This window comes from Bidens hawaiensis, unplaced genomic scaffold (assembly GCF_021521415.1).
Source record: "Bidens hawaiensis isolate Kalapana, Puna unplaced genomic scaffold, B.hawaiensis_p1.1 tig00033888_1, whole genome shotgun sequence".
NCBI classification, from domain to species: domain Eukaryota; kingdom Viridiplantae; phylum Streptophyta; class Magnoliopsida; order Asterales; family Asteraceae; genus Bidens; species Bidens hawaiensis.
The window spans coordinates 112,510-125,175 of NW_027505298.1; the positions used below are offsets into that span (position 1 = coordinate 112,510).

At 44.3% G+C, this 12,666-nt stretch overlaps 1 pseudogene; it reads right to left on the reverse strand.

Annotated features, from left to right (window-relative positions):
- Positions 1 to 9,792: 9,792 nt before the first annotated feature.
- Positions 9,793 to 12,277, reverse strand: LOC143612189 (uncharacterized; annotated as a pseudogene).
- Between the last annotated feature and the right edge of the window lie 389 nt (positions 12,278 to 12,666).

Below are 12,666 nucleotides of genomic sequence, written 5' to 3' on the forward strand. Positions count from 1 at the left end.
TAAAACGCCTATTGGAGCCACCCTTTATCGGTTGGTTTACATAAAAGGTTGTCATTTACCTGTCAAGCTAGCTCATCGTGCGCTATGGGCGGTTAAGAATATTAATCTAGACTATGTGTGTGCAGGTAAACAAAGGAAATTGAACATATGCGAGTTGGAAGAGTTGAGAGACGAAGCTTATAAGTGTGCATCCGCATATAAATACAAGATGAAGAGAGTTCACGATGTTAGGCTAAGAAGAAAGATGTTCGAGGAGGGGCAACGAGTGTGGTTGTACAACTCAAGATTGAAACTTTTCCCGGGCAAATTGAAGAGCAAGTGGACGGGACCTTATCAAGTCAAGAGAGTTGGAAAATTCAGTGAAGTTGAGATCGAAGATTTTGATGATCATCTATGGCAAGTGGTGAATGGTCATCGGTTGAAGCCCTATCTGGAAGATACAGATATGAACAAGGAGATACATGAGTTGGAGGTTCGCTTTTTGGCGGACGAGCCGACTTATTCGGTTGATTGAGGAACCAAGGAATGTCGAGCTGTAGACATTCAATTAAGCACTAACCAGGAGGCAACCCGGCTTTGTAAGTTGTATTTTTTGTATATTGAGTCTAGTTAGCTAACTATTTTCCTCAAATCGTGCAGTGTAGAGCAAGGATCGAGTGTGGGGAAGCGACACGATGATTAGCGTTGGAGCGAAATTGGAAAGCACGTGCGTCGCTAGAGGGAATCCAAGGTACGTAGGTGACTGGTATGTGGCGACCGAAGCAGGTGGCGTAGGAAATCAGCTCGAATAACACTTAACAGATGAACATTTTAAAAGCTAAAGCCGTAAAAATTTTGTGCTGAAAAGGTGTATCTTCGCGTATCGCGAAGATGCAGGAAGTCAAACGGTCAAAGTCAATGGTCAATGGTCAACGGTCAATGTGCATCTTCGCGATACGCGAAGATGCAGGCCTTGCATCGGCCTGCATCTTCGCGAAGATGCACGGATCTGACCAAAATTTTTATAAAAAAAGGATTTTCCTATCACTTTCACCACAATCCCTTATCTTTAACCCTAACCACACACTCAATTCCGGCCGCCACCACCCAAGTCACCACCATCGCCGGCCGCCACTGTCGTTACCATCACTTTCAATGTTTAATTTCATCATCCTTGACGAACCCGATTGAAAGGTATGTATTTAATTTTGTTTGCAATTGGTTTGTTTTTAATTTGAGTGGCGTGTTTCAGATTGCTTGGGGTTCGTTGAATGCATGTTATTGGGAGTGTTTGCGGTCGGGATTGATGGGTTCGGTTGATTTTGGGGGTAGTCAATGTCGGTTTTCCGGGTTGGGTCTGCCAGATTATTGAAAGTTTTGGGCGATTTTAAAATGACGAGAGCGCTGTTAGATCTTGTGGCTGGGGTGAGTATTCTTCTGGGAAGCTTGTATGACCAGTACGATTTTGGTCCACTTAGAATAGCCGACACCACTATGGTGTTGGCCGACTTGACACTCAAGCTTCCTAGGGCAATCGTGACCGATGTGATTGTGATGATAGAAGATTTCTATTACCGGTTGACTTCCTGGTTCTAGACTACGTGACAGTTGACCCGAATCGGCAACAGAACCGGATTCTCGGTCGACCCTTTTTGGACACCGCGAATGCTTTGATTAATTGTAGGAACTGACGGTAGAACCTAGCGTGACCCAAGAAACTCTGATGGATCTCACAAAAGTGGGTGGGGGAAGATTCGAAATGGTCTCGACCTTCGCTCGGTCAACCTCTATCTCCGCACTCGAAATCCGATGTCCCAAAACAATGCCCTCGCGTACCATGAAGTAACACTTCTCCCAGTTAAGGACTAGGTAAGTGTCAACGCATCAGGCAATCATCATCTCAAGGTTAGAGAGACAATGATCAAAAGAGCTCCCAAACACAGAAAAATCGTCCATGAACACCTCCATGGAGTCCTCGATCATGTCATGAAAAATAGCCATCATGCACCTCTGAAATGTGGCTAGAGCATTACACAGTCCGAACGGCATGCATCTATAGGCAAAGGTTCCGTACGGGCAGGTAAGTGGTTTTCTTCTGGTCATCGGGAGCAATCGGAATCTGAAAGTACCCGGAGAAACCGTCCAAGAAGCAGTAATACTCCTGACCTGCTAACGCTCCAACATCTGATCAATGAAAGGTAAAGGAAAGTGGTCTTTCCTTGTGGCATCATTCAGTTTGCGGTAATCAATGCAGACTCTCCAACCGGTCACAGTCCTAGTGGGAATGAGCTCGTTCCTCTCATTGGTGACGACAGTCATGCCACCCTTTTTAGGAACCACTTGGACTAGACTAACCCATGAACTCTCAGAAATGGGGAAAATGATCCCCGCATCATGAAGTTTGATAATCTCCTTCTTCACTACCTCCTGCATCTTCGGATTGAGCCGCCGCTGAGGCTGAACGACAGTTCTGAAATTATCCTCCATGAGGATTTTATGAGTGCAGAATGAAGGGTTGATACCCTTAATGTCGATAATCTTCCATGCAATAGCCTCCTTGTGCTCTCTCAGCACCTTCAACAACTTCTCTCTCTCGACCTCCGTCAACGCAGATGCAATAATAATCGGCAACTTCCTCTCCTCGTCCAAAACACGTACTCCAAATGGCCGGGCAAATCCTTAAGCTCTAAGGAAGGAGGGGGACTCTCGGGGGAAGGTCGGACCATCGGATCGTCTCGTACGATCCCAGCAGACACTTCAGACTCAGGGGCATGTGACTCGGTGTTATCATCCGTTTACTGATTGGTCATGGCGACCATCTCAACCTCTGGAATCTTCCTATCGAGAATCTGAGTGTCGGAGGCAGATCCTCCACAGATCTCGCTGAAAAACTCCTCAACATGTTCCATGATGGTATTAATGAAGTACAAGGAGTCATTAGTAGACTTGGGGTGTTTAAGTGACTGTCGAACATCAAAAGTGACGTTCTCATCCCCAACTCTCAAGATCAACTTACCCTCGCAGACGTCGATCAACGCCTGTGCAGTGGCAAGGAATGGTCGGCCTAAAATAAGCGATACACTATCATCATCGTTCATGTCCAGAATGACAAAGTCCACTAGGAAGATGAACTTGTCGACACAAACAAGCATGTGCTCGACCATACCTCGAGGGTATTTCACAGAACGATCAACAAGCTGGATACTCATCCTGGTAGGCCTCGGTTAGCCTAAACCAAATTTGCAATACACGAAAAACGACAAAAGATTAATACTGGCATCAAGATCAGCTAGCGCATGAATCACTGTATCATCTCTCAAGACACAGGGAATCGTGAAACTCTCTGGATCGGACATCTTCTCCGATAACTTCCATTGCAAGACAGCAGAACAACTAGCACTCAAAGGGATGGAAGCGACCTTAGCTAACTTCTCCTTATTCGAAAGAATATCCTTAAGGAACTTCGCATGTTTCGGCATCTGAGTAAGTACCTCAAGGAATGGAATATTAAGGTGAAGCTGCTTCAAAAGATCAAGAAATTTGGAGTTCTGCTCCTCATCTCTATCCCTGCTAAGTCTCCCGGGGTATGGCACTCTAGGTTTGTAGACTCTCGGAGGCTCGCTCGGTAACTACTGTTTCTCGGCCTGTGTTGTACTTCCTGCGCTACGCCTCTGATGCACCTGGGCCGGCGAAGACTCCATCTGAATCTCCTCATCCACCTGCTCCTCTTTATCAACAACTGCAGGCTCCTCAACTACTCCTCCTCTAGACCTCTCCTGAATCACGAGCTCATCTCGTTCCCCTGCACCGCTCCTCGTCGTCACAGCTTTCACGAATCCTTTCGGGTTTTGCTTGGTATTACTCGGTAGCGTATCATGCGGCCTCTCGTTCAAACTACTAGCTATCTCTCCCATCTACTGCTCAAGACTCTGAATTGACGCTCCCTGATTCCTCATGAATGACTCGTGCTCACGAAACTTCTCCTAGATCTCCTTATGACGGGAATCCTCTCGTGTCGTAAGCTAGGACAACATCTGGGTCTGCTGTGCCATCATCTCCTCTAAAGTGGGCTTCTACTCCCCACTGCTCGCTCCTTCACCCGCATCCTGGAATAGACTCTGACGCTTATGGAAACCTGACCGATTCCCACTTCTCTAGTTGGAATTCTAATTGCCTCTCCATCCCGAATTATAAGAATTGAAAGAATTTTGATTTAGGTTTGGATTGCCTATAAAGTCTATAGCCTCCTCCTGAGAACAGACTGGCACTGAACGGTATCATGCCCTCCTCTGCATATCTCGCACAACTTGCCCTTCGTCTGTAAGTCCTTTACAATCTTCGCCAACGCCTCTACCTATGCCGTAAGTGCGGTGTTCGTGTCCACCGAATGCATGTCGCGTGATATGGAATCGACGGTCTTACCAACCTTGGCGGGTGGTCACTGGTATCCACACATAGCTAGCCCATTAAACAAAGCGATGCACTCATCCGGATCCTTCGTCGTCACCAGATTTCCTCCACCGCCGTGTCAAGCATACTCTGCGTCGCGTACGTCACTCCATTATAAAACTTCTCGACAACCGCCCAATCTTGCAAGCCGTGGTTCAGGCATAACGCTAACAGATTATTAAATCGCTCCCATGCCTCGTAGAAACTCTCGGTGTCCTCCATTTGAAAAGAATGAATCTGGTTAAGCAAACGAGCGGCCTTAGCCGAAGGATCGTATTTCTCAAGAAATTGGGTCTGCATGGCAGCCCAAGTAGCTATAGAGCCCTATGGGAGGGACTCGAGCTACAAACTTGCATGATCAACGAGCGAAAATGGAAAGACGCGGAGTTTAACGGCGTCTTCGGATACGCCGGCAAGATGGAAAGTGTCGCAGATACGCGCGATGCGAGTAAGATGAGAATGCGGGTTTTCGTGAAGTAACCCGTGAAACTGAGCAGAATGTGAAATGGTATTCAGAATGTTTGACGGAATCTGCCAACTCGTGTTAACTTCAATGGCGGGTGGTGCGATGCTGGATCTCGCACTAGCATTAGCCGGACCGGCCCGGTCTGCAACTGTCCTCCTCGATGGTGGATTTTCGTCCATAATCCTACCCCTATCGTCGAAGTCAGAAAACATGGGCGAAAAGGATAAACTACCAACGGATGAAGAAGTGGACGAAGGTGAAACGGTGCGGCGTCTCTCACGAAACTCTCTCTCTAGCTCGGGAAATACTTCAGTGTCAGGTGGTCCACAAGATCGAGTTTGTCTCATACAACTTTAAAAATCAATAAAAGTAGCCAAACTATTCTAACAAATAAGCAAAGCAAAACAAAAATAATTACAAGTAGCAAACAAGGTAAGTCCTAACTCAAATCGCTCTCAAAACGCCTAAAAACCGTGTCCCCGGCAACGACGCCAAAAACATGATGTTCGTCGGATGATATGTCTATAAAAATGAATGTCCCTCACAACTAAGCTTTAAATTTAAAACGGAAACCCTAACAAGACCGCACACAACCGGCAAGTGTACCGGTCGCAAGTAGTATAAACCTAGGAAGTCCAAGTATCGAACACGAGGACACGTATAAACGCTAATGATCACTAACCCTAGACAAGAACTACCCAAGAATAATATTTAATTGATTTTTGATTTTAGTTTTTCTTTTTATAAAATAATTTAACTGAACTAACTAGACTAACTGACAAAAGTTACCAAAAATAGAAAACTTAACGAAAAATTAACTGTGTTGACTTTGGATGGAGAAAAACGTCTACCTAGGCATGAATCAAATTGTAGGTCTAACAAGAAAATGGATTGGATGATATCAAGACACCGGTTCCTAAAATTGACACAACTAAGGATCGCTCAGGCTCAGTGGATCACCTCTCAGTCTCACTCAACAAACCTTAACTACTCTTAATCGGCTAAAGCAACCAAACCGGAAAACAAATGTTAACGTGTTCTAATGTTGACTCACCTCTCGGTCTCACCAACACTCGACCATAATGGTAATGAATACTACACAACCAAGGATAGAGGAACAATTTAATTTAAACCAAAATAGATCAACTAATCGCTCAAAACACCTAAACCGGACAAGAAACGAACTCGCTCTCGTGCAATCCTAATTCTAGCATGCAAAGGTAATGAGACGACCCTAACTTCTTATCACCTCTCGGTCTCTAAGAAGGTGTCTAACCGCTGTACTTTAGCCAAATAATTCACGCAACAAAACACTACGGTTGCACCTACCGCAAACAAACCCTAAACACAAAGTCTTGAATCAAACAAGCACCGATCAATCAATACAAAACTAATTAACCAACGCAAGGTGTTTAAGCAATAAATTAATAAAATTTTCAGCCATCAAACACAACCTATTTCATGTCTAAACCAAACTTTACAAAAACAATTCAAGTCTATCAATCAAACAATCCATAAAACTCATCAAACACTAACAATTATCATCATTCCTAGGTAGAACCGACAAGATTAGCCGAACATCATTTTTGGACAGCAGCTATTATTCAATAAAAACACCAAATAACTCATACCAATCATCATAAAAATCATTCAACAATCAACAATAATCATAAACACTTCAATCTTTTAAGCAATTGCAAAACTACTTAACAATTGATCAAGAAAAAGTAAATTGATGAACAATGTTTTAAAAGAAAGGATATAAGATGTCTCAGGGCTGCTCTTGGCTGATATAAACTGATGGAAAATGTTCCCGACACTTGTTCTTGACCTCCTTCTTCTTCCTTAGCCTCCACAAGTCCAAAACCCTAGCACAAACTTTTCTTTTTCTTTCTTGGCTGTTGCCGTCCAATCGGAACAGGTGCGGGGGGCTTAGGGTTTTAAATTTTTTTTTTAATATTATAAAAGTGTAAGACTTGGGCTTCAAAGATGAAATTGGGCCGGGCTTTGTGTTGTTTCTTGAAATCATATGCATACAAGGCCCTTAAGCTCCTCGCAAAGTCCGATTTTTCCTTCCTTAACCCGCAACCTACAAGATAAATATTAATATGTAAAACCAAGATAAAATAAGTTAAAATGCATTAACTACAAGGTAAATAAGATATAAAAAAATAGATAAAAGGTGCGAAAAATAAGTGTGTTTTACAACACATCACTGCAGTTATCGGTGTAAAAAGCAGGGGGAGAAGAGCATATAAGTCAGATTGCTTCATGAATGTATAAGACTTAATGCTGTCTCTTTGTCGCTCAGTCCAATGCTTCTTCCTTTCTGGCTCTTTAGTATAGGGAAAAGTATACAAGCTTACTAAAGCGTTGTATGGACTAATGCAAGAACCACGTGCTTGGAAGTTGGATCAGAAGTTTGAAGTCGCTAAACTTCAAGAAATGCAATTTGGAACAAGCAGTGTGTACAAAGAAGACGAAGAAATCTACATTGATCATTGGAATTTATGTTGATGACTTGATAGTCATGGGAACTCCAAAGAAGGAAATTGACTTGTTCAAATCCCAAATGGAAAATAAGTTTGAAATAAGTGATCTAGTATTGCTAGCATATTATCTAGGATTGAAGTTACCCAAGTCGGGGGTGAGATTGCAATAAAGCAGACATGATATATCAATAAAATCCTAAAATCCTGGAGGTTAGTGATATGTTTAATAGTAATGAGACCAAAGTTCCCATGGATCCCGGAACCAAGTTAACCAAGACTGAGGGATGCACATTTGTAGACTGTACTCAATACAGAAGTCCTGATTGGGAGTCTAAGGCATTTGTTGCATACAAGGCCAGATTTATGTTACTTAGTGGGATTGCTAAGTAGATACATGCAAGAACCTATGGATCATCAGTTGAAAGATGTTAAACAAGTGATACGCAACATCAAAGGAACGAAGGAGGCTGCAAGATAACTGGTTATAGTGATAGTAGTTAAGGAGTCAACACAGACAAAAGGAAAAGAAACTACTCGGCTCGTATTCTACTTTGGAGAATCTCCTATAACCTGGTGTACACAGATGCAACAAACAGTTGCATTATCATCGTGTGAATCAGAATTCATGGCAGCAACTGTAGCAGCATGTCAAGCACTTTGGCTAAAGTGCTTGCTTGGAGAATTAACTAGCTGGAAGGAAGAGAAGTTAACTCTGAAGGTTGACAACATTTCAGCAATAGCGCTTATGAAGAATCAGTGTTTCATGGAAGGAGCAAGCATATAGACACACGCTATCATTTCATTAGAGAGTGTGTGAACGATGGAGATATCAATGTGGAGCATATTAGCGATGAGTTACAAAAGGTGGATATTTTGGCAAAGGCACTCGTAAGACTCAAGTTTGCAACTATGAGGCAAATGCTCGGTGTTCAAGATCTATGACAAGAAGATGATCGTGATTAAGGCGGTGAATGAAGGATTAATCACTCATTATCAAAGTACAAGGGTCGTAGTGTAAATAGTTGAAAGTGTGTTTTAAGTCATACTTAAACATGTCTGTTAAGTCTAGGGGTTAGAGGGTCCATATGTAAAGTTTGTAACTGTAAAAACACGTGCATGTATCTTGTTGTTCTTGCAAGGTTGCAACCCTAATTATCATACCTCTTGGTGATCTATAAATAGGGGCAACAATCAGATGGTTTAATCATTCAATCCAAGTTCAAGTTATTCAATAAAGATTGTTGTTCATATTATCATTGTTCATCTTGTTTCTATTATCAATTAATTATCAAAGATCCATATTGGGCCAACAACATTATGATTAAACAAAAATTCAGTCAGACGAGTTATGATATTAAGCCTTTTACTAACGAAAATCAGTCCAGCATTAAAGCTGAAACAGTAAGTCTACTAAAACCAAGAGCATTTGATACCATCATATGAAAGTTGTTGCAGCAACAAAAGAAAACACATGTCATTAAGGGAAACTATAATAGAAAATATTGCAACAATATCTTAACATAACATAAATGCATGGTAACATAGAACATGTCCCATTAACATGAACAAATTTCTCATGAAAATTGAAATGAAGACAAAATATGAACAAATTAAATATCCAAGACTCTTTAGCAACCCAATTAGTTAAAGATTAATCCTTTAGCAAACATATTAGTTAAAAGATTAATCCTTTAACAAACATGGTACTAGGTGATGATTGACAGGTTTTGTTTAGACAAATTTTCTAGCAAAAACTTGTTCAAAGAACGACCATGGTGGTTCCCATGGTTACGTGTGAGATGGGGTTAGGTGGGCGATGGAAGGGTTAAGGGTCGCATTCATACACACGGAGATACATACCCATCTCTATGAACCCAATTGCCATCGCCATCGGTGGGGTCGGCGAAGATAGTAACCCAATGTTCGTCACTTGGTTGGTGTATTGTACTGCACTGCTACCACCAAATACATTTCCAAGAAAAGTTGATTTGATTTGGCATTTCTTCGCATATGATTGCATTAGTCGTGGCTTAATAATAAAGTAACTAATGAATTTGATTATTATTAAAGGAACAGCAACCCAAACTAATCACAATGTAATAGGGTGTGGTTCATTAATATGGAGATGATTTTAAATAAAGGCAATAGGCGAGCAATGTTAAAGCCTAAAGTGTAGTACATGAAGAACCATTTACAAAAAAAAACATCCTTTATTTAAAAAAAAAAAGGAAGTGTTTTATTACATTACAAAAACAGAACATCAAAACACAACATTCACAGTATCTCACATCACAACATTAATAACACAACGTAGTATACTAACAAACTTATTAACCACCTAACTAGGTCCATATTATTTATTCATGGCTTAATATCTTTGCTGTTGCCCTTGTATTTTTTCTTGGTTCATACTCGATAATAACCAGTCTGTTCTTTGTATGCTTTCTTGGTTTCCTTGGCACCTTGATTCTTGAAATCGACTGTAACCGTCTCTCGTTCGACCACAATGTCTGGCCCGACACTAGCTCCAACATCATCGGTCCGGACCCCATATCCTGTTGTGTCACGCTCCGCTCTATTCCCGGCATATTCTTTGGCAGCCTCACCAACAGCACTGGCAGTTCCTTTTGTTGTGTCACTAGCAAACTCAGCCGCACCACGTCCTGCATCTGCTGCCACACCAACAGCCCCGGCAGTTGCTTTTGCCGTGCCGGCAGCAAGGTCAGCCGCACTGCGCCCAGTAGCCAAAGCCGCGTCCGTAACTGCACCCGCCACCATGCGGGCAGCCCCAGCTGTAGTTTTTGTCGCGTCAACAGCAAGCTCAGCCGCCCCGCGCCCGGCTGCAAAAGCAGCGTCCGCTGCCATGCCAACAGCCCCCGCAGTTGCTTTTGTGGTGCCTACAGCAAGGTCGGCCGCACCTCGTCCAGCAGCCAACACGGCATCCGTCGCCGCACCCGCCACCATGCCAGCGGCTCCGACAGTTGCTTTTGTTGTGCCAACAGCAAGATCAGTTGCACCATGTTCAGCAGCCAAAGCGGCGTCCGCTGCCACACCCGCCACCGTGCCAACAGCCCCGGCGGTAGCTTTAGCCGTGTCAATAGCTAGCTCAGCTGCACCACGTCCTGCAGCCATACCTGCTTCCGCGGCCATACCCGCGGCCGATCCTACAGCCCCAGCAGTTGCTTTTCCGGTTTCCAGCGCTATGTCTTTACCTGTAACCGCCACATCCACCGCTGTACCATATGTTTTATTAGCAACAGCTTCCGTAGCTCGAGCCGTACCCTCGATTACTACCCCAACACCTTCATTCAAAGTTTCCATCGACTCGGTCAAACCCTCTGCTGTCCCACTAGCCAACTCGGCCGCACCCCACCCAGCCGCTTTAGCGGCTTCTTTCACCACTCCCACCCCCTTACCGACAACATTAGCAGTCGCTTTTCCACCAGCAACTACCCCTTTCTTACCCACATTAACCCCTTTCTTACCGACATCCACCACGGTATCAAACGTGCTTTTCGCAACATTTTCGGTCGCCAAAGCCGTACCCTCAACTAAAACTCCCACTCCCTCATTAAGAGTTTCCATCGACTCTGTCACACCCGCAGCTGTATCAGTCGCCAACTCGGCCGCACCCCACCCAGCAGCCAAAGTCGCATCTTTCGCCACACCGGCCGCCTTACCAACAAACTCGCCAGTAACGTCCTTACCCGCAACTGCCTTCTCCCCAATATAACCCACCCCTTTCTTTCCAAGATCCGCCACTGCCCCAGCTGCTCCGAGTACCTTTCCTCCCACTACTTCCGCCCCCACAGCCGCGGTTTCGATAAGTCCACCAACGCCCATGTTAATACCTTCAACCGACTCCTTTACACCTTCTTGTGTCTCACTAGCCAACTCGGCCGCCCCTCGCCCAGCTGCCACGGTAGCTTCTTTCACAATACCCGCGGTGGTTTTACCGGTTTGCAACGTAATATCCTTCCCTTTCGCCATCGTTCCGCCAATGTAGCTTGCCCCTTTCTTGCCCGCATCCATCACCGTACCCGTTGCTCCAAGTGCTTTTTCGGCCACTATTTCCGCCCCAATAGCGGCACTTTCAATAACTCCGCCAACTCCTGAGTTAATACCTTCGATCGACTCTTTCAAACCTTCTTGTCTCGCTAGCCAACTCCGCCGCGCCCCACCCCGCAGCCAAAGCGGCATCTTTTGCCACCCCCGCCGCCTTGCCACCTAAGTCGACAGTTGTCTTAGCCGTATTCTTTCCGGTTCTGACAGCCATATCTTTACCCGTGGCCGTGGTTCCTCCTAAGTAACTCACCCCTCTTTTACCCGCGTCCACCACCGTATCCGCCAACCGGATTGCTGTCCCCGCCACCGCTTCCACTGCGGAAGCCGTGCCCTCAATCACTCCCGAAACTCCATAGTTCAAATTCTCCATTGACTCCGCCACGCCCGTTGTCGCCTCACCAGCTAACTCGGCCGCCCCATATCCGGCCACCAAGGCGGCATCCTTCGCCACACCCGCTGCCTTGCCGGCAAACTCGACAGTTTGACCAGCTGCGGGACGATACTCTTGAGCATACTGTCTTCTATCTTGAGCGTTATCTTTTTGAGTAACTCCATAATTCATATTCTTCTGCTGCTGTGCCGCTAAGGTTGCACCAGACTGGTTCTTTTTACCTTGTGCTTCATACTTCTGTGTTCTACTTTGATCCTTTATTCCACCAGCTGCAGTACCGTGAATGGTTTCAACGGCACGGTGAACTACAGCCGTAGAGCCCGGTGCGGGTTGGGCACCGGAATCCTTGACGGTTAGTGATTCGTAATGAGCCACTTGAGGGAGCTCACCTTGATTACTCTTGTTCTCTTTTCTGATTAGCTGCTCTGAAGACATGGTTTCACGTTTACTTTGGTTTGGTTTAATAATAATAATAATATATGGAAAGTAAGTGTGTGTGGAATATGTTGATAGTGTACTCGTAGATTCAAATATTTCACTTTTGTTTGATGAGTTATATGGACATGTGAGTGAGGATTTAAATAAGTCATGTGTCAGTTTTTGGGTGTACATGATGAGGTAACGTGGAGGGACATGGGAGAGGAGAAGAGTACTGACTCAGCTTTTGGTCGGTAAGTAATGCATATCGTTGAATCCATATATACAAACTAGCTTTAAGCTTGTTAAAAAACCACCATGTAATGTAACTTTATTTATTTATTTTCGTATTAACAGCCATTCGTAGTGGCGGATATAAATATAAATTTTAGGGGTAACGTTTGAAA